This window comes from Pteropus alecto, unplaced genomic scaffold, assembly GCF_000325575.1.
Source record: "Pteropus alecto unplaced genomic scaffold, ASM32557v1 scaffold35, whole genome shotgun sequence".
Lineage (NCBI taxonomy): Eukaryota > Metazoa > Chordata > Mammalia > Chiroptera > Pteropodidae > Pteropus > Pteropus alecto.
In genome coordinates this window covers 8,762,417-8,782,283 of record NW_006437828.1, presented here as the reverse complement: position 1 = coordinate 8,782,283, position 19,867 = coordinate 8,762,417, and the positions used below count along the sequence as shown (strand labels likewise).

General features: G+C 43.0%; 2 pseudogenes; one reads left to right on the top strand and one right to left on the bottom strand.

Moving 5' to 3' along the window:
• The first annotated feature begins 4,697 nt into the window (after positions 1 to 4,697).
• On the top strand, positions 4,698 to 4,816 carry LOC112482252 (annotated as a pseudogene).
• A 13,469-nt stretch (positions 4,817 to 18,285) lies between these two features.
• On the bottom strand, positions 18,286 to 18,404 carry LOC112482220 (annotated as a pseudogene).
• Positions 18,405 to 19,867: the final 1,463 nt, after the last annotated feature.

The window sequence follows — 19,867 nt, the reverse complement described above, 5'->3', positions numbered from 1 at the left end:
GTACATCTGCAGACTACGTCTCTCTGTAACATAATACCATGTGCAATCTGCGTTCTTCCCGCTCCTTTATCCCATATTCAGTTGTGCCAGTTAGACATGAAAAAGATGAATCGGTTTAGCGACGCCGAAAGGGTAAGTCTGCATTTGACACATTTTCAGAGGAATGAACAACGAGCTCTTTGGGGGCCGATAGACAGGATTTGGATGGAAGGAAAAGGAAAAGAGTAGATATTTCAAAGCATAGCTGTTGTGTGCTGGAACAACGCAGGTCTGACTAGGGAGGGAGTCCACGAGAATGTTCGAATCAGACATGCTGAGCCTCGGGTTGTTGAGGTTGGGAGACAAGAGAAACACCCCTAAAAGTGTCCACCATTCATTCATCCACTGGCTCCTACGGGTTGCTGTGGACATGAGTTCATGATTAGGCCACGCTTCTTTCATGGTAGTATGTATTATTATGTAAAATAATCCCATTGTAATGATTTCAAAACATGAAGTCTTCAGGCATCTGTGTTCTCTGTAATCATTACAATAAGTCCCTCTCCCGCAAGCGACCCTCAGCTGACCAGTCCTTCATCTGAGTTAAACTGGAAACCAACTCAAGCCACAAGGCCTTTCAAAAAACAAGAGAGTAATTTAAAATGTTGAATTTCTCTTACAGCCAAAATCTTAGTTCAGGTGTTTTTATTGTTTATAGCTCTGAAAGCAGCTAATGGTTGATGCCATTTTATCATGCCTCATGAAAAGAAAAAGAAACAGCCAAGTGAGTTTTAGTTTGACAAATGCTTGAACAAAACCTGCCAGAATGTACCCTAAATTGGCAGCAGCTCAGATACAACACCAGGCCGACTCTGAATCACAAAGCCCTAGACGGTGGCAGGTTTTGGGCTTAGTTTCGAGCTTCTCACCCCTCCCAGATCCTCGGCCCCTTCCCACAGAGCAGCTGGATGGGGAATCTGGCCCCTGCGGCCACACCTCCTGGCGCACGCCTCCCACCGTACCCAGCACTTTGACGGGTTCGTTTATTCATTCGACAAAAATACCTGTGGAGCAGCCACTCCATGCAGGGTGCTAGGATCCAGTGCTGGAAGGTGGACGAGATCCCTGAACTCATGGAGCTCATAGCCGAGCGGGGAGGGCAGATGTTCAATAACTATGAGGTTAATTATCGAATTGCGAAGATGGTAAGTGCTCTGAAGAGGTGATGCAGCGAAGTCCTGAGAGCATGACCTAGTCTGGGCAGCTCGAGTAAGACTTCGCCTAGCTGTTGCCCCACAGAGGTTCTAGAATGTACGAGAACAAGCAAATTATCATTAGCAAGCCCTATTTTTGTGCTCGCTATGCCTCATAGACTCTCAGAAGCATTTTATTAACATCAACTCTATAACCTCCTTAGGAGGTAGATGCTATTATTATCAGTGTTCTCATGTCACGTGGGGAAACTGAGGCACAGAGAGGTTCAGTGACTTGTGCATGGTCACCTAGTGATATAATCGCTTAGCCAGGATTTGGACCCAGGCGCTCTCAGACCCCGTGCTTCACAGCGTCTCTCACACAACCCACACAAAGCACGAGGGGAAGAAGCAAGCACATCGAGGTACAAAATATGCAGTGATTACCCTAAGTTCATGTGCCTTGTGCATTCAATAGCAAAATTCAACTGGAACCAGGATTACTAAATTCCACCAGAAATCAAAGTGGATCTGAATAATTGGGGGTATATTTTATATTTTTTTCTTACCTAAATTTTCCCCTCACCTCTTTCCATATTCAAGCCAAGAGCCAGCCCTGCGCTCTGCTACCTCAGGTCTAAAAAGTAAAGTCACCTCTCTCTTTTCTTTCGAAAAAATTATACAGTTTATAGAGGATGCATAAGGGAGAAAATGTTTGCAGGATCAAGCAGAGTTTGAAAAAAATGGGAGGAAGGGAAGGGCTTGCCCCAGGGAGGGAGGTCCGGGGCTGGAGTCAGCTGCAGCCTTTGGGAGCTATCCAGAGGCAGAAGAGCCTGATACAGAAAGGCTTCGATCACTGGCTGTGATTGGTGAGGAAGGAGGACGGGAAGCATCAGAGGCTGCCATACTGGAAGGCACAACACGTGGAAAGAGATGACGAGTGTGAATTCAGTAGGGCGCAGTCAGGAAACTCCTGTCTTTCTGTGTTTTGGAGGGTGTATTCTCCCTAATACTTGGCGACATCTCAGAGAGATCACAGAGCATTTCCGATCCTTTTCAAGCATAGCTGCAGTCTCATCTTTAGGTAAGCATAAATTTTAATTTTCTGTTCCAACTAGATCTCTTCCTCCAGTGGAGGTCTGACTCCTGTCTTCATTTGGGTACCAAGAGTAGGAAGTGCAGGCTGTGGCCACTGCTGCCTTCGTCAACACTCCAGCTTTCAACGCCACAGCTGACCTCCTGTCCCCACCGCAGAGTGGAGGAGGGAGGCGGAGAGGAAAGAGCCGAGGCCTGTTTTCTTACCTCTGCTGTTTGTAGTTCCGCCAAACGGAGACCTTGTCCGTTGCAGGCTGTATTTGCTGATTATTTAAATACCCCTCGGGGAGCTCTAGTCTGCACCGTTTTCTAGCGGGACACCTTCTAAATAGCCTCTTTCCATCCCCGCAGCTCCGCCCCCTGGGATGATAGCCACGTTCTCCTTCTGCTGTCATTTCGGCAGGCAGCCTCTTGACCTGGTTCAAACACGGCACCCCTCTGGAGTCCGTGTGATGATGAGCAAAATTCCAGAGCCATGACACATTTGGAGGGTAGAGAAGGTTTCTAACAGAGGCAGGGGTCAAATTTTCCTCCAAGCAAAAGTGAAGTCCGGAGTCAGAAATTTAGTTGAGTTATAGAGAATTAGTGGATATTTCTTGTGTGGTTATGTTTGTAGCTTGAGAGTCATACCTGCTAAAAGACTAAGCCTACCGTATGAATGCTGTCCCCCTGCAATGACACATGGCCCGATCATCTGTGAACGTAGGCCAAGAATTTTTTGCCCATTGCAATAAATTTTCTTGGACTACCTTAGAATAGTTGCAGAGGAGGAGAGGTCAATTGCCCTTATCCTACAGGAGGCTGAAAGAACAATTTCCTTTCTAACCAATTTGTTACCATGGAAACTATGGCATCCAATGAGAAGTGACTTCCGGTTTCTCTTTCCGGGTTTACAGTCGTCTTTAGTAGAGCAACATGGCGAACGAGATTTCTTCCCCTTCTGTCCTCCTCTCATTCTTCCTCTTCTTTTGTCCACTGATCACAATTGTCAATAGTTCAAAATCCTAAAGTCACTGCTATGACTAATCGTCACAAAGTTGGGTTCTGTTCACCATCTGCTTTCTAGATTTTACCTCGTTCTTGTGGTTCAGGGGACCAACATGTTTTGACAATTTTCTATTCTATTGATCCTCTCTGTTAATTTTCAAGAAAGTTAGCAAGAAAATCCTTTACTCTGTATTGGGGAACAGAATCTGTTATCTGGCATTTATCCAATAGTAATAACAGTTCTAAAAGAACCAAATTTCATACTTAAAAGTATCCGATGCCTCTGTGTCACTGGATTCCACTTTACATCTAAAGAACTATTATGTGCTGCCGGGTCAACTTCGACATGCTTAGTTCACAGGAAAAAGAACACAAAGAAAACATGCCTCTGACCTGGGTCTGCAAATCAAAGAGAAGCCAGCATGGCCGGGGGCTCTCAAGAATCACACATCTCCTCTCACACTGGCTTTCTGACTTGTCAGATCTTTTTGATCTTTCAATTACACATCTCTGAATCCTTAGAAAGGTAACAAAACCTAAACCTAGCAAATCTGTTAAAATCTCAAAAAAGAAACAAAAAGACGGAACAGAAACAAACGCCTGTTCTCAGCTCACAGCACAGAATGCAGTTGGGAGAGGATGACATAGCATTTTCAGGTCAATAGTTCAATAGTGCTTGTCTAAGGCTCAGCCCTCAGTTGGTTCTGAGTGCTTTTACAGCAACCCTCAGAGTTCTCTATATGCCGATAGATGCCTATCTAGTGAAACTGGCGGATAAAAACTCTCATTCTTAATATGTGTTCGAAATTACATTTTACAAACTAATCGTGTATTCCAAATCAGCTAATTTTTCCTGATAAAATAGATGTTAGACATGCAGATTTTATGCCATGATCATTTCCATTGATTACTGACAGAAATATTAGGGATCCAATAGTGTGGCATATAATTAAATAAAACAATTTCAAATGGACGGAGGAGGGCAATGTGTCCTAATGTGAATCATTTGATTTTAGCAAAATCTGTTGCACACATATATTTGCCATTCACAGAACCCCTAGATATTCATGTGCAAAACATAGTGACGGGCTGAGAAACATCCCATGCTGTTGAATTCGATGGCAATTAAGATGTAAAATCCTGGAAATGGTGCACTGAGTGGGCATTAAACTGGCTTAGATACGATGGCTGGCAGCATCCTCTACTGGGCAGAACATTTGAGTGGGAGTTGTGTTTCTAAATCCCATTCAAGGCAATCCTCTCCCCAGAGCAAATTTCATCTCTTGGTGCCTTAATTTCTCCAGCCTTCGGAGGTGGGAGAAACGTTTGGGAAGAGAGGACATTGGCGAAGATTCCCCAGGTCTTGTTTTCCCAGAGCTTTCTATTTCATGTGAATTCATAACTCGTATATTAATTAGGTAGTTTCAAAACCCACTTGGAGAAGCACACGGCCATGCCACCCTGAACAAGCCCAATCCCATCTGATCTCGGAAGCTAAGCAGGGTCGGGCCTGATTAGTACTTGGATGGGAGACCACCTAGGAAGACCGGGTGCTGTAGGCGTGAAAAATAAAAAAAATAAGGGATTGTAAGCTGACAAGGGCCTTGCAATCTGTGAGGTCAACCAAGGGTTGCCTCTCCTAAAAAAATAAAAATGAAAAATAAAACCCATTTGGGGAATCCCTGGACTAAAGATCGAGATTCCAGTTACCCCATGAGGTGATGGGAGTCGGGTAGAGTATAACCCTCCTCTGCATTGTACTCACACTATATTTAGGTTTCAATAGCCTATATCGCTGCTAACTTTTTGTCAACGTCTATATTTGCATATATTAATTTTCAAGAGTGAAACTTTCAGCCGGGAATTTTGACCTAAATTTGAGGAGACAGGCAAAAATAGGAACTTCTTGGCTGACAGAAGAAGAGCGGAGCGTTCTCAGTTCCGGCTGCACGTTAGAATTACCTGGGACGTTTTTGAAAAACTGAATCCTTGGTTGCTCTCCAGACCGATGAATCAGACTTGCTTAAGGGGCTCGGGCATCAGCATTTTCCAGAGTTCTCCAGATGTTTCCGAGGTGTAGCTAGAGCTGAGTGGCACAGGTGAAGGTAAACCAGCGATGGGTGAGAAGAAGGTGCGTCTTATGGCTGTGGTGGACTCTCGGAAACAGGACAAACAAGCTCTGAGGGGGAGATGGGATTGCCTCAGGGGAAGTTCTGTATCTGGGGGCGGAAAGCATGGCGGACCAACGAGGGTGCCACAGAAGCAAGGGGGTGGGCCACCGAGATCGCCACGAAAGAAGGCCTCGGTTTGGGAAGAGGCTGAACGGGAATGGCAGGACCGCGATGTCCAGACGGCCGCTCGGTCGGGACCTCTCCTCCTCCGTGACCTTGTCATGGCCTCTCTGCAGGGGAGAGAGCGTCTGGACCCTCTTAAACTCGCATCCTGCTCCGGAGCAGACGCGTGAGAGAAAGCAGCACCAGATGAGTCGCTAATTACTGAGCACTCGTGCTGTGTGAGACTCCATGACAGATATAAATAAACGCGAGCCATGGTTCCTGCCTCTAATGAGCACATTTCCAGTGAGCCGCAAAGATAATTGCAATAACAGTGCTCATATTAGATGCCGTTGCAAAGTTTCACTCACGTCACCCTTATTTACACCCTTCCTCTTCAGCACGACACAGCCTTTATTGGAGGTCTGTGGCTAGATGTCATGCGGCAGGTGACACTAAGTGCTGTGGTTTTTGAGAAGGAAGAGATGGTGACGGGCAGGGCTGACCTAGGTGGAGCCTTTCTAGAGGGCTCAGACCTGAACTGGGCTCGGTGGCTGAATCGGCCGCGGGTAAGGGACAGGAGGGTGTTATTGGCCCAGGTGATGTCTTTCCCTGGTGTCACTGCTGTCCTCTGGGGAACTCAGAGCCAGGTCTGGTTCGCTGACACTCGGGAGGTCTCTCTGCCTGCATGGTATGCACCAGCATTGTCAGGACAGGTGACACCTCATGTGACCACCTTCCACGAAAGGCTAGACGGCCAAACCTCCGTCCACACTGCCACACCATCCGCTGCGTGCTCTGGGACCACACACGCCCATCATTGTAGTGACCTGGAAGCCTTCAGCAGGCCAAAGCTCTGACATCTTTATCTAGAGGAGCCCCGTGTCTGAAAACATAGCTGGCTCCAGAATAAATGGTTTAGTGAAATTATATTACGATACATGATACAGCAATATTTTGTTTCTAGACTTTTCAGGCCGCAGTCTGGGCACCCGAGTTCATTCTGGGAGCGGTTAGTTGCCATCAACAAACCTCTTCAAGAATGGGATAAATGAAAGGAATCTGAATGTGGGGAGTAAGGGGGAGAGGCGGGGCCCCCACAGGAAGGCGGGGTACCCAAGGAAAGGAGGAGGCACGCAAAGGCAGTGGCCAGACAGCCAGCCAAAGCTGTCTGCTCCACGGTTTTCCTGAGGACTGTCTGCAGGGGTGGCCCCGGGGTGTCCCTGAGGCGGTGGCTTACCACGCCTGGCTCTGCACTGGCCTGGCCTGGGAGCTGCCAGTGACTCGGATCACTGGGAGGCTGCGCAGCTTTAAAAGTGCCACAGGTGGTGTGACGCGCAGGCCCACACTGCTCTAGAACAGACCTCCCAGCAGAGGCCTGGGCTGGACGGCTGGGGACCGTCCCACTGCCGTGTGACCCCAGACACCACCGAACCCACAGAGCAAAGAATCACAGAGCTCTAGCTGGTGCTCATCAGACTGCAGTGTGGTCAGAACAGCCTATCAGATGACGATGTCCGGGCTCCAGACCAGAGGTGTACGGCGCAGCGTGCCTTAGGGCCAGGCCAGGAACCTGCGATCCTGACGCAGGTGGCTGGTGACCGTGTACCGGCTGAGACAGGGGCCCAGCCCTTCTTTACCACCATGCGAGAAGCAGCAGCTAAGTGTTCACATTCACCACACAGCTCACAGCCTCTTCACTAGGGAAAGTTCCTCTTTGTAATTAAGGAAATACATTAGCCTCTAAGGTGGCTCCGACGGACGGTGGAAAGGGGAGTTGTCAGCTGAGCAGAGGAGATGGATTATTTCATAAACTTGTGGAGGTTTCTCTCAATTTTTACTTGGTGATGCTTGCATGTAGGGTAATTTAACTTTCTAGAAAGATTTAAAAACATCAAGCTAGATTTCTAAGAAGGCGATTTGGTTTTTATTAAATTCTTCTCTTAACACCAATAGTAAAGTGACTTAGAGTGTATTCGTAAAGAAACAGCCATTTTTAAAAATGTCTTGACGTCGTCATGACTGGTATCAAAGGTCTTTTCTTTTTTATGTTGTGTGAATGTGTTGACTACACACACGTTATCTGCAAAACCTCTAACACAGAGAGACAATTAAATCCCAGTAGATGGCGCTATTTGCTGCTTTTTACAAATTAATCCAGTGAAAAACATTCCCCACACCTATCTTTGTTTTGACAGTAATCTCAATCCAACCTCCATTTGTAAAAAGCATTACTTGCAAGGAGCCCCATCATTATGTCCCCTTTCATGCCGCATGGAGTTACTCTGTCACGATTTATTCTATAAAAAAGTTTTAAACTTTGTTAGTCCTAAGAGTAGAAAGCTTCACCTTGCTCCTTCCCCTTCAGTGCCAGGAGGCGCTGTATTTCTCCTGCCCCACAGCCCCCCACACCGGACAGATGCTCTCTCTTCAAAAAAGATGTAGTTTAAAAATTAATTTCAGGCCAGAACCGCACTTGTGTTTAAACGAAACTGTTTGCATTGCGATTACACCTAGCTGTTCTCCAGCATCCTTAACTCCCCAAACGTAATGATACATTTGTGAACAAATACTTTATTGGATCTTTTTACATGAGAAAGAGCGGGTATGTAATTGATGTGGGAAAGACATTGAAACAAGGGGGGCACCAGTGTGGGCTTCGGGGTTCCAGTTCCAGCTCCAATCATGCGACCTTGGGTAGAGTAATTGACTTTTCTGTGCATCGCTTTACCATGTGTAGAATGGTGACAACAGTGCCCGTTCCACGGGGACATTGTGAAATGAAGCCGGAGAAGGCGATGGTCCAGGACCGTGCATGACTTGGCCGGGACTCGGAGTGGTTCCGTCGCGTATGCTTAGATCCTAGAGTCGGGCATGCTGTATGGAGAACTTGGTTCAAGAACCTCAGAAAAATAAGCTCCATAGTCTCCATTAGCCATACAGTTAGTCTCAACTCTCCCCCAACCTGAGCGATGCTAAATTACTGTGCTTTGTTACCATTACTATCAAACCTATATTATTAAGCTTTTTGGGCTCTCGAGGCACATGGAGGCAATTGAGCAAGCACCATTTGCCGTTGAAGGTTAAAGCGGCTGCACCCTGTAATCTCCCACTCAGTTGCCAGTATTAATTTACTCCAGAGAGGTGAACACATGGCTGAAGCGTTTAGTGCAGTATCTATTTTTCCCATCTTGGTTTAAGATTATGAAAATTATATATTGTCTACAAAAGCTAGTATTTCTAGTTAGTGATAGTTTCCCAACATCGGAGCCCTAAATATATCAAAGTGCCAAGATATTCTACTATGAATTAAAATTTGGTATCTGTCGGCATTCGATTTGATTAAAATTCAGAAACCAAGCAGAACAAGATTAATGAAATGAACTGGAATATTCAGAAGGAAACAAACATAAAAAAAAAAAAAACTAGTAAGGAGGAAAGGAGAGGAAGTCACCTAATAACAACTTGAATTTTCTATATTTACCCATGTGTATTTGCTTCACTTGGTTGTCAATTTTAATCGGTTTGCAACATGCTGTGGTTCTCCTAATGTATTCAGAATTTCAATTGTTATTTCTGCCATCTATTATAGTATCCCCAAATGCAGTCTAGTCCTAGTTAATAATAAGAGTTTCTCTCGTTATAAAAACAAATAGCTCATAAAATCTACTGTTAGTTTTTATACCTGATGACACAACTGTTTAGAAGTACACAAAATGGGAAACTGTCTCCCTCACAAATCGTATTTACTTTATGAAGAGCGAGGGTGATTCATCAAGGTTGGCCCAATGCTAGTTAAAGCCGAGGCAGGTGTGTGCCCAATGTCAGGTATTTGCTGCTGATACTCATGTCTTTCCAAAGAAGCTGTTTTCTCGGATGCGGATGCAGGACTATGTTTAAAGAGGAAAGAATCCGACTCTTGTGTGCATGCATATCTGCAAGTACATATATCTATGTAACATTCGATGGCTTTAAAATTCGAGAGGCCACCTGATATGCTGAAAAAAGCATATGCCTTGGAGAAAGACAGATCTGGATTCCTAGATAGATACTAGCATTTATTAGTTTTCTTGGGAACTTATTTAAACTTTCTGAGGCAACACTCTGTCATCTATAAAAAATGAAGATGATAATGCATGTCCCACAGGAAGTGACTGGTCTATTTTATCACAATGACTAAAATGTAAAAGATGTTCAATATCTGATTAAAAATTAGAGCATAGGTGAGCCCTTCAACAACTTCATATACAAAAATCTAGGTTGACAACAAAAATTAGTCATCGATAATAATTTCTAAACGATGATAAGAAAAATAACAACAGCATCTCTTTAAAGAGCATCTATTAGTACATTTAAAATGAACAAAAATAACACTGTCGAAAACATTATTAAGTAGAGTGCTATATCCCTTAGCACAGCAAGGGGCAAGGCCTTAGCGCTTCTGGGACATTCTTTCGTTCACTCTTATTAATAAAAACAAACTCCCCGACTTGAGTAGCACCTAACAAGCATGCTTCTGTGCTTTCCTTTAAATGAGACCGGTTGATATTTAGCTATCGAGCTTTGTTCATTTAGCTTGTGTCAATACATATGTACACATATATTCTTTCATCCTCTTCAGAGATATTAGACAACATATGTCCGATTCATATGTGGAAATTAAAGGGTAAGCAAAATAAACATAAAAAAGACTTAGGGGTTGTGGAGCCGGGAGTTGGGGCTCACCTTCCTCTGTTGTTTTCTCTGAAAGTCTCTCAGACCTCTCGCTTGGAAAGGTGCTTAAAAATCTCAGATGGTTTTACTGAAAGAATGAGAAAACTGAACCATCACACGTCGATACTGGATGAATGAATGAATCCAGCATTTTAAACTCTATAGTTATTCAAAATGTCATTAGAATACGTTTATCAGAAGGCTTTCGTTTTAAATAAGATTTTCTTCCAAGAGACATAGTTTGATCGATGTTTTGTTTTTCATATTTTCTAGAAAATAAGAAAAAACTGAACTAAGGAGATGATGTTAGCTGCAGTTCAACAATATTTGTGTTTGACAGAGGCTGTGCGGGTGAGAAAGGGTTGGTAGTCTCTTGAATTGCTTATAATTCTAAGTCGTAAGACTTAGTAAGTTTAACCACTGACTTCCTTGATGAACCATTTTGAAAAGATAATTAGCTAAAATGCTACTAAAAGACTAAAAGACATCTGCAAAATGCTAGCATAGGTGGAAAAGATGTAGAGGATGTTGATTTGGTCCCTAAGCTAGTGCTCATATCAAACATATGCACTGCCATTTGATTCTGGGAGCGTCAAGGGTTGTAGGACACTCTTAGCAACGGATATGCGAGCAACTCCCTCAGCTCCAATCTCGTCTAGCTGGTAAGATTACCGAGTGTCCCCGGCCACCTCGAAGGAAAGTAGCCCCTGAGAAACATACAGCCATTCTCACACCCTTCCCCTCATTTCTCTCTACTACTCCCCAACTCTCCTATTGCGCAATCCAGCTTGTGTGCCCAAAGCTTTTCAAAGCTCAATATAGCACACACATGTCTCCAAACTCTCATATGCCATTAGCACGAACAGAGGACATTTATAGCAGACGCTCAGTTGCAAGTCATGTGTGTCCTGGTATTAGTGTCTGACTTCTGGACAACCTAGGAGATGTTAGCAGTAAACACATCACGTATTTTCTTAATGAAACGAAAGGTTAAGCCTGGACTTTTAAAGGCTCTTCCACGTACTTCATTTTGCGGGTTATAGTTGACTCTCCTAGAGAAGCGGCTATGTGTCTGAGATGCTGAACAAACGCAGCAGTTTCTTGGGAGAATGATATGACTGGAAAGCAATATTGAAAACTGGCATCACGAGTTTTACTCAATAAAACAGAAAATTAGCAATATACGACGGTTTTCATGGATCGAGCAGCAGCCAAGATGGTGAGAATATCAGGACTTACCATGGACTCGATAATTAGTTCTTGAGTCCTGCTGATAGGATAGCCATACTACTCATTAATTAATGAAACAACTATTTATTAAGCACTGGCTGTGGGCCAGGGTCAGACTTAAGCGATGGGATGCAGAGGGAGGAAAATACATAGGCGTTCGGGCGTGTTCCCAGAGTCGTCACAGTCATCGCTCTGACATTCCTGCGGCGTAAGTTGGGAAGAGCACGGGGCGGGGATCCTGGGGCTCGGATTCCTCTCTCGCAGGGCCGCTGGCTGGCGGAGGGGCCTTGGACAGTCATTTAACCTCTCACTTGCTGCTTCCATACGAGGAGGCAAACACTGAAACTGCCCTCTCTGGCTTTCCACGGTGTCACTGTGATGGGCCAACGAGATCATCGATATGAGAAAGCTTGGAAAATTGTGAAGTACCTATTTTATTTCCACTTTGCAAGAGACAGACATAATCATTTCCACCTATTCACCTCACGCGGATGCCGACGCTTCTCGGCCTTTATTGAACAACAATGCTCTCGCCCTGATTTACAAATGGAGTTGGACAGCGTTCCTGCCCGGTGATTTTAAACTAGGCGGGCGGGCGTGATCGAAAGATGAGAAAACGTTCAAGAGGGACATATTGTGTGATGGTCATTAATGTCTTTGTAAAAGGCCCATGCATTTCTTGCATGGAAAGTGCTATGGACATTTTTCTTAGTACTTAGGATATCAACTTATTTGTGCAAAAATAAACTAGATAATGTAAAAGAAGAAGAAAGGTACAGGAGGATTGAAAAGAACTTGAGATCGAATAAAAAGAAGGGAATAAATAACACGGGGCGGTTAAGTCCAACAGGATGCATCGAACGCCTTACTATCTGACTCACGCTATGCTGAGTCCTGGATGAGGGGACATTGAGGGTGGCACGAGACGAAAAGCTGCTCATTTTGCAACTGGATTCTTTATTTTAAGCTAAAAATTATGCCAAGTATTTCAACTCACGGTTGATTGTGATACTATATTTAGCTTTGAAAATATTCACATTTTTAAACAGTAACAACTGCCATTAACCTCCCCAAATATGTTAGCATTTATAAAATACCTTAGATTTTACAAAATTTATGTGAACAATTTAGTTTACTCTTTGGTATAACTTTATAAGATGGGCATCCCCATTATCTCTCATTTAGAGATGAGAAAGTTGGACAAGGATTGGTAAAATAATTTACTCGAAGTAAGAGACAATAAGTGGGAGACCATTGGCTTGAAACCAGGTTTTCTAAGATGTGTTTTCCATCTTCACTTCACGTGACTAAATCAAGAGTCTAAAACAAAGGACCATTATAACTGGCTGAAAAAAGAAAGAAACCTGGAAAATAAATTAAAAAGCAAATTTGAAACACAGATTGAACCTGGAGCCATTGTCCCTCATACCCCTCCTCTGAATCCAGTTGTAGAATTTACACGTCGGTTCTCTTTATTTCCAGAATGATGCAGTCGTTAGAAGAGTTTTGTGAAAAGGTCCTTCTGGACAAACGGTGTCTCTTTAAGGGATGTCGCTGTGGAGGTTTAATTGTGGATTGGGGCTCCGAATGTGCGTAGCGTATTTTCCTTTCGTGGCATTGTTGGTATGCTCGCAAAAGAGATTGAGGTGAGGTTCACTAAAAAGTTTAGGCCATTTATTTCATTCATGCGCAACATGAAATCTGAAAAGAGAGTGAAAACAGCTAGAGAAATAAAAGCCAAACACGAGGTCATAACTGACATTTCCATTCGAAGAATTAAACCCGATTCTAGTTAACCGTCATAATGGCAAGGCTATACAAGTAAAACCCATACACATTCGCATAATTATGCATTGTTGTTAACAAAACTTTAATGATTTCCTGGAAATCTGAACAGTCTTCTAGTCCGAGAACAGATTAAGATATGGCCCCTTTGCCAAAGTTAGGATTAAAAACAACAATAACAACGACAGTAATCCTTGGGCTGGTGTCTTACTCCAGGTCGCTATAAAGGAATATCATAGACTGGGTGGCTTAAACAACACACATGGATTGATCCCAGTTCTGAAGTCTAGCAAGTTGAAGATTAAGGTGCTGGGAGATCCAGGTCTGGTGAGGGCTCTCTTCCAGGCTCGCAGGAGGCCGTCTTCTCGCTGTGTCCTCACGTGGTGGAGAGCAAACTCTTCTGACCTTTCCCCTAAGGGCTCTCATTCCATTCACGAAGGTTCCACCCTCATGACCTAACCACCTCCCACATAATAAGTGGACATCTGTCTAGTCGTTGAAATTCTCTGATCTGCTAAATGCAATGGCTCTCTCTCTTTTGATTAATGCCAGAGACGCAGGTATCAGTTCTCCAAAGCTTTCGAATGCATATTGTTATGCCAAGTACTGTAAACAATTCCCATGATTATAGTTTCTCTCATGTTGCATTTTATTATCTCATTATTTTCTTATATGAGTTGCACATACAAGATGATAACTTATTTACTTAAAACTGTCATAACTCCCAATGTAGAGTCTTCAAGAACTACGGTAAATAATTAATCTCACTTCTTTTTTTCCTCTTCTTTCCTACCATTAATTCCTTCGCTTTCATTTTAAAAATAGCACCAGAGGTCCTGGTCTCTTAGATTTGCAGAATGGGATAGTCTTGGTTGGGGTTATTTTACTTTGGGAACCTGTAGCCCTCTGTATAACTAGCAAATTTGCAAAATTATAAACATTGTTATACATTTCGTTAATAATGATATTATTAATGGGTACAATAGTGAACATGCTCACTTGCAAAAGTAGGAAATTCTATTGGAATTATAGCCAGCATTTGCATCAGTAAGGACTGTTTCTGGACTCTTAAAAGCAAAATAAAACAAACTTTCCCAATTTTACCTAAAGCGATTGGCATAAAACACGAACTCAAATCGTTTGCCTCTAGGCTAACCTTCTGCAGAACTAGTAGGTGGTCATTCCAGTGAACATTCTGGTTACTTATTGAAATCAAGACTCTTTTCTGCTCCATCAGGGAATGCAGTACCAGGTCCAAGGTCAGAGCTGGACCTCATCTTGGGGGTGGAGGCTAAGTAATGCAAAGCATCCACAGAATGGCCAGAGGCCAAGGAGCAGGGCTTGTGACTCCAGAATACATCAGCTGAAGGTGAGGTTAAGTTTTAAAAAGGACCATTAAAATATATGCCTTGTTAGAAATGGTGAAATTGGGGAAATAAAAAGGACAGGTTTCAAAGATGACTAGCTAAAATCCTATTTAAAGGACTTGCCGATCAAAGAGCCCACCTTGAAAAGAAAGAGTACGGAAGGAAAACAAAATGAAACAAAACACTTTTGAACCTTTTTGTGAAAGTGGTTTAACTGTTTTTGCTAGAATTCTAGCATTCAAATGGCTGAACTTTGACTTGAATGGCATTAAAAAAAAAAATAAAGCGGAAGGAAATGTCTGGAAGGGTATATACCAAAATAGTAATAATGGGGGTTCGTCTCTAAGACGTGATGTTACAGTACTTTTTTCTTCTTCCTACGGTTCTGTATTGTCCGTTTCCCCCCAGTGAGCACACACACTGCTTTTACAATTAAAATTGGAGAAAGGAGTGAACTATTTTTGTTTGTTAAAAAATAGACATCTTAAAGTCGGCATTAATCTGGAGAATAAAAGTTTGCATAGCTAAATTAGCAGGGCACCATCGAGGAAGTGGGATCTGTGTGACCAAAAAAAACACAGATACTGATTAAAAACAGATGAACAAAGAGATGGAGTTTTGCTACAGCAGCAGAACTCATAGAATTACAGCATCTCTAGAATTCTGGAGCCCACAATTTCCTGCACGCGACTGTTTCTGCCAACTTTTGGTTGTCTGTGGTTTTCTTAAAATATCCTTGGAAGGGACTCCCAGGAATCATCAAATCAGTTCAACATTCTTTCAGTTATAATCTAACAAAGGCTTCCAGAATTTCTACAGGCGCTTTCATTCATGTACGTGTTCCAGTGATCTGCCACACGCTTTTGATTTAGACCCAAAAAAGTAACAGAGTTACTGAGCTTCCACGACGCGAGAGACCCTGTCTCACATTACCCCATGTACTTCTCTTAATCCACGAGGCCATCGTTACCGCCCACCACACGCAGGACGGCCAACTCACGCTCAGGAAGTGAGTTGCCCAAGGTCTTGGAGCGAGATGTTGGCCAGGCTGGGATTTGAACTCTGATCTTATGACTTGGTGCCCAGTGCTATTTTTGTATAACACCAAGATTGCCTCTGGAACAGCAAAAGGAGGTGACTGACAGTCCTGGTTTCCCCTGGGTCCTAGAGGAGGAGGATTACGTATTCACCACGTAGAGGCCTGGGCTTTCAACTGCTCTAATTAGGAGACTGGCTTTGTGTCCACGCCAACCTGTTGGTGGGAAGGAAGCTCGGGGTAAATCGCCTTCAAGCACCAAAAACTTCTCGTTTCCTTGGATTATTGCTTTTCTACTCTATAACTTTGTTAGGACGAGTGAAAGAGTTGTATTTTTAGAAGTTATAGTAATAAAAAATAATTGTGTATTAATAAGTGAAAAGAAAATGAGAAGGTAAAAATTAAAAAAAATTTTAAGGAGAGTAATAATAAAATGTTATGTTAAAATTACCCAAGAATAGACTGCTGGGTCTTTGTAGATACAGACATTTCAGAAAACATGGGCAGCGCTACTAATTTTTTTTTTTTTATATATCAGTCGAATATAAACTGTAGCATATGGTAATCTACGCCACTCTGCCTGGGATCCCCAGCGATGGTAATCCACAGCTGCCCCTGACGGCATGGGCCATTTTTTCTTGTCGATAATTTTCTATCCCAAATCTATAATTCAGAATGCAACAGTAGACTATCTTGTCACTTTATACATCACGTGATAACCTAAAAGATTACTACTAGGAAATACTAATATGAAAATATGCGTATATACATTGGCCACTAATAATTTTCAACTGAATGCTTTATTCATGTAGCAAACGACTTCATTAAGTTGTACCGATAATTCAAATTGAAGTTTGTTGTACCTGGTCAAGTGACAAATTATTCTTATGTTCACTTTTTTTGTTGTTTGCAAGAAAAATAATAGCTAGATTTTGGGCTCCTTCGAGGCAGAGATAGAATGTGTTTCATACTGTATTGGTGATGACCACAGCGTGAGGAACAGAACCGATTATGAAGTATGTACTGAATAAATAACTCGTTCGTTTTACCGATTTGCTTATGCATCTTCTTTCAATTAAAAACAGGAGTGAGGGCATTAATAAATCTACCAATCCATTTTACTCTAGCCACGAACGTCAGAGCGCAAAGAATCTATGTAAGACACGGGTTCTTAACCTGAGCCTCAGATGAATTTCCCTGAACTCCTTAGAATTTTATTCAGAAAATTGCTTGGATGTTCATATGTTCACTTTCCTGAGGGGGCGATCTGTAGCTTTCTTCAGCTTTCTGGAAACCGGTAGGTCCATAAACTATGAAGAACCATTGGTTCTAATACATCCACCTACACCTCCGACGTCAGCACTGGTAACCAAGAAAACCTGTCTACTTTTGAATGGAACAAACTATAATCTTTTTTTTCCCTCTCATTTTTGGTTTTCCTAAAGATGCTTGATCTCCTCGAGTCAGAATTAAGTTGCCCTAAGTAATATCTGGAATACAGCGATGACTAAAAGTATGAATGCCGACAGGATGACTTGAGACTGCTCCTCGCCCTAGCGTGGTGCACTGTACTGAGTTGGCACTTTGTGTCCAGGTGCAGGTCAGGGTGCCTTTTATCATTTAAAACTCTAATGGACTAAGTGATCTGGTACCTAATTATGGGGGAAATTGCCTGTATCCTTATGCATGCTCACAGCCACTAAAGTCCACAGCAGCACTTCAGCTAACGGGCCCTGCCTTCTCACTTGCAAGAATTTGGGGCAATCTGCTCTCAGCATGAGGAGTTGGCTATGGGATTCATGGTATATCTCACAGGCTGAATTTACCAGTCTTCAGAGGTAGAAAGCCTTTGTTTTTTATTTAGGCCGACAGGATAGTTTAGTTAGTTGTGGTCAAATCAATTTCAAGTGTTTCTCTACACAGCCGGTCCTTTCTCAATCCTGTGTTTTTAGGGAAGTTAATGTTTGACTAGTTTATTGCAGTGCTGCAAATTGAAAAAAAAAAAGCACTTTTGTTAAGGAACATTCCTTTTTAGGAAGAAAGATAGGATTTTTATAATTATGCTATTGATTCTCAGTCCAACTGATAATAATACATGGGAATGAATCTCTTTGTGGTGTATTTTATTATTATTTAGTATTTAAGTAGCATGAGGAGCATTTTAATCTTAGTTTTTCTTCAAACTTTTATATTTAAGTGGTTCGGAAATACTATATATCTTGTTATTTCTATTGCTTATCTTTTAAATTAACATATATTACGATTGCTATAAGCCTACATCCTTATTTTTCAAATGTTGCATCTTAAAAATGTAATTATTTTAACAAGGACAAGACTGCTCCCTTTGCTGGTCATCAGAGAAGGCATGACTTTGTTACATTCTTCCATCCCACCAAGTAAGACACGCCTGCAGGACACTGTTGAAACCCTAAAAGAGAACTAAAAAAAAAAAAAAAAAAGCTTTAAAATTATTTTGGAAGATTTTGACTCATATCCATTTTTATTATTATTATTATTTTTAAAAACATTTTTTTAGGCGAGGCCTCAAAAAATGGCCTTTTTTGGTTGGCCTCACAGATTGCAAGGACCTTGTCGGCTTACAATCCCTTATTTTTTTTTATTTTTTACACCTACAGCACCTGGTCTTCCTAGGTGGTCTCTCATCCAAGTACTAACCAGGCTCCACCCTGCTTAGCTTCTGAGATCAGACAGGATCTGGCTTGTTCAGGGTGGCACCGCTGTAGACCAGCTCATATCCATTTTAAATGTTGGCTGTTGAGTCCATTTTGGGTATCACAGTTTTTCTGCTCCTCCTATAAGTTCTAGAGCTTTCTTTCAAGTAAAAATAAATTAAATAAGTTTTCAACACAACAAAAAAGCACATGAATTCCGCATCACAAGAAAATGGCTTCTAACAAGATGGCAAATTGAGTGACAGAAGAAAAGTCATTCAGAGGGACCCCTCTAGAGAACTCACCGCGGCACCCAAATAAATCCATTTTAATTTTCACTTTATTTCAGTTGTATTTCGAAGCTGTGATATCACAAGTGGAGAGAGAAGCAGCTCATAGAAGAGTCCGAGTTCAAAGGAATTGGAATTTAGCATGGAATGTGAAATTGAGGTCTTTTGCTTCTCAGAGGATGACTGTAGAAACGCCAACCGAGGCCGAAGCACGTGGGCTTGGCGCCACTGCCGAATTAGTAGTCTGGGGCGACCCTGCAGGTCCTGGCGAATGGCCATGAGGTAAATCTCTTTACAAGAGAAAAGCTTGTACCTGACAAGCTTTTAGAAATGTGCATTTCTCTTAAAAGTCTCCCTGTCCTTCTGCTGTAGAAGGGACATAAATTGCTAATGAATGGTGACATTCATGTTTTGAGAGGTTAGATTCCCCAGGGACTGAAATAAAGCACAAGTCAGCCTCCTCATACCCAGGGTGCTCTCTGTCCGCTTGCACCCGCGCGTTGGAAAGGTCGCACGATAGGTCAGTATTCTCTGCTGTCCTTCTGTGCAATGGGGTCCTGCCGTCGGAGGGGAAAACAGCCACACACAGGGAAGTGGCCTAAGTTAAAATCGAGCAAGCCTGCTGGGAAGTAATGACATTCCCAGGATTCAAGTCTTTGCCTCCGGGATATGTGAAGCTAGAAAACAATGTCATTCATTCAACATTTATAGAGAGCACAGAAGTGCGTGGTACTGTGCTGAGTACTGCAGGGCGTGCAAGAGTGTACAGAACACTTCCTGCGAGGAAGGCTATTTCAAATAGCACCCAGATCTTGTGCCTCTTCAAGGAATTCATGGGTGAATACAATTGCACTCGGAATTTAAAATAAACACGGAAAAGGAATCTGCTAGGACAATATGTCTTTTAGGATGGAGGACACGTAAATGTGCTTGAAACTTTTTATTTCCAAGTTTACAATGTGGCTTGGATGAATGAGGGACTGTGGGGTTGAAGGGGCCAAGGCGCCTGGCCTGGCCAGCTCTGGCCCCTTCCGGGAGGACCACGACTTCAAAGTCACTGCTCAGATGCCCGCACAGCCAGCTGCATCCGAACAAAGGACCCCGGCACTTCTACCAGGGAAGTGGACAACTTGGAGGCGAAGTGGCCTCCAAGGAGGAAAACAGGCAACAACAGCCCGCGGCGTGGAGTGCGAAGCGCCCCCGGCCGACGGCGGTACGAGCCGACCGCACCCTCCGCGGCCTCGCTG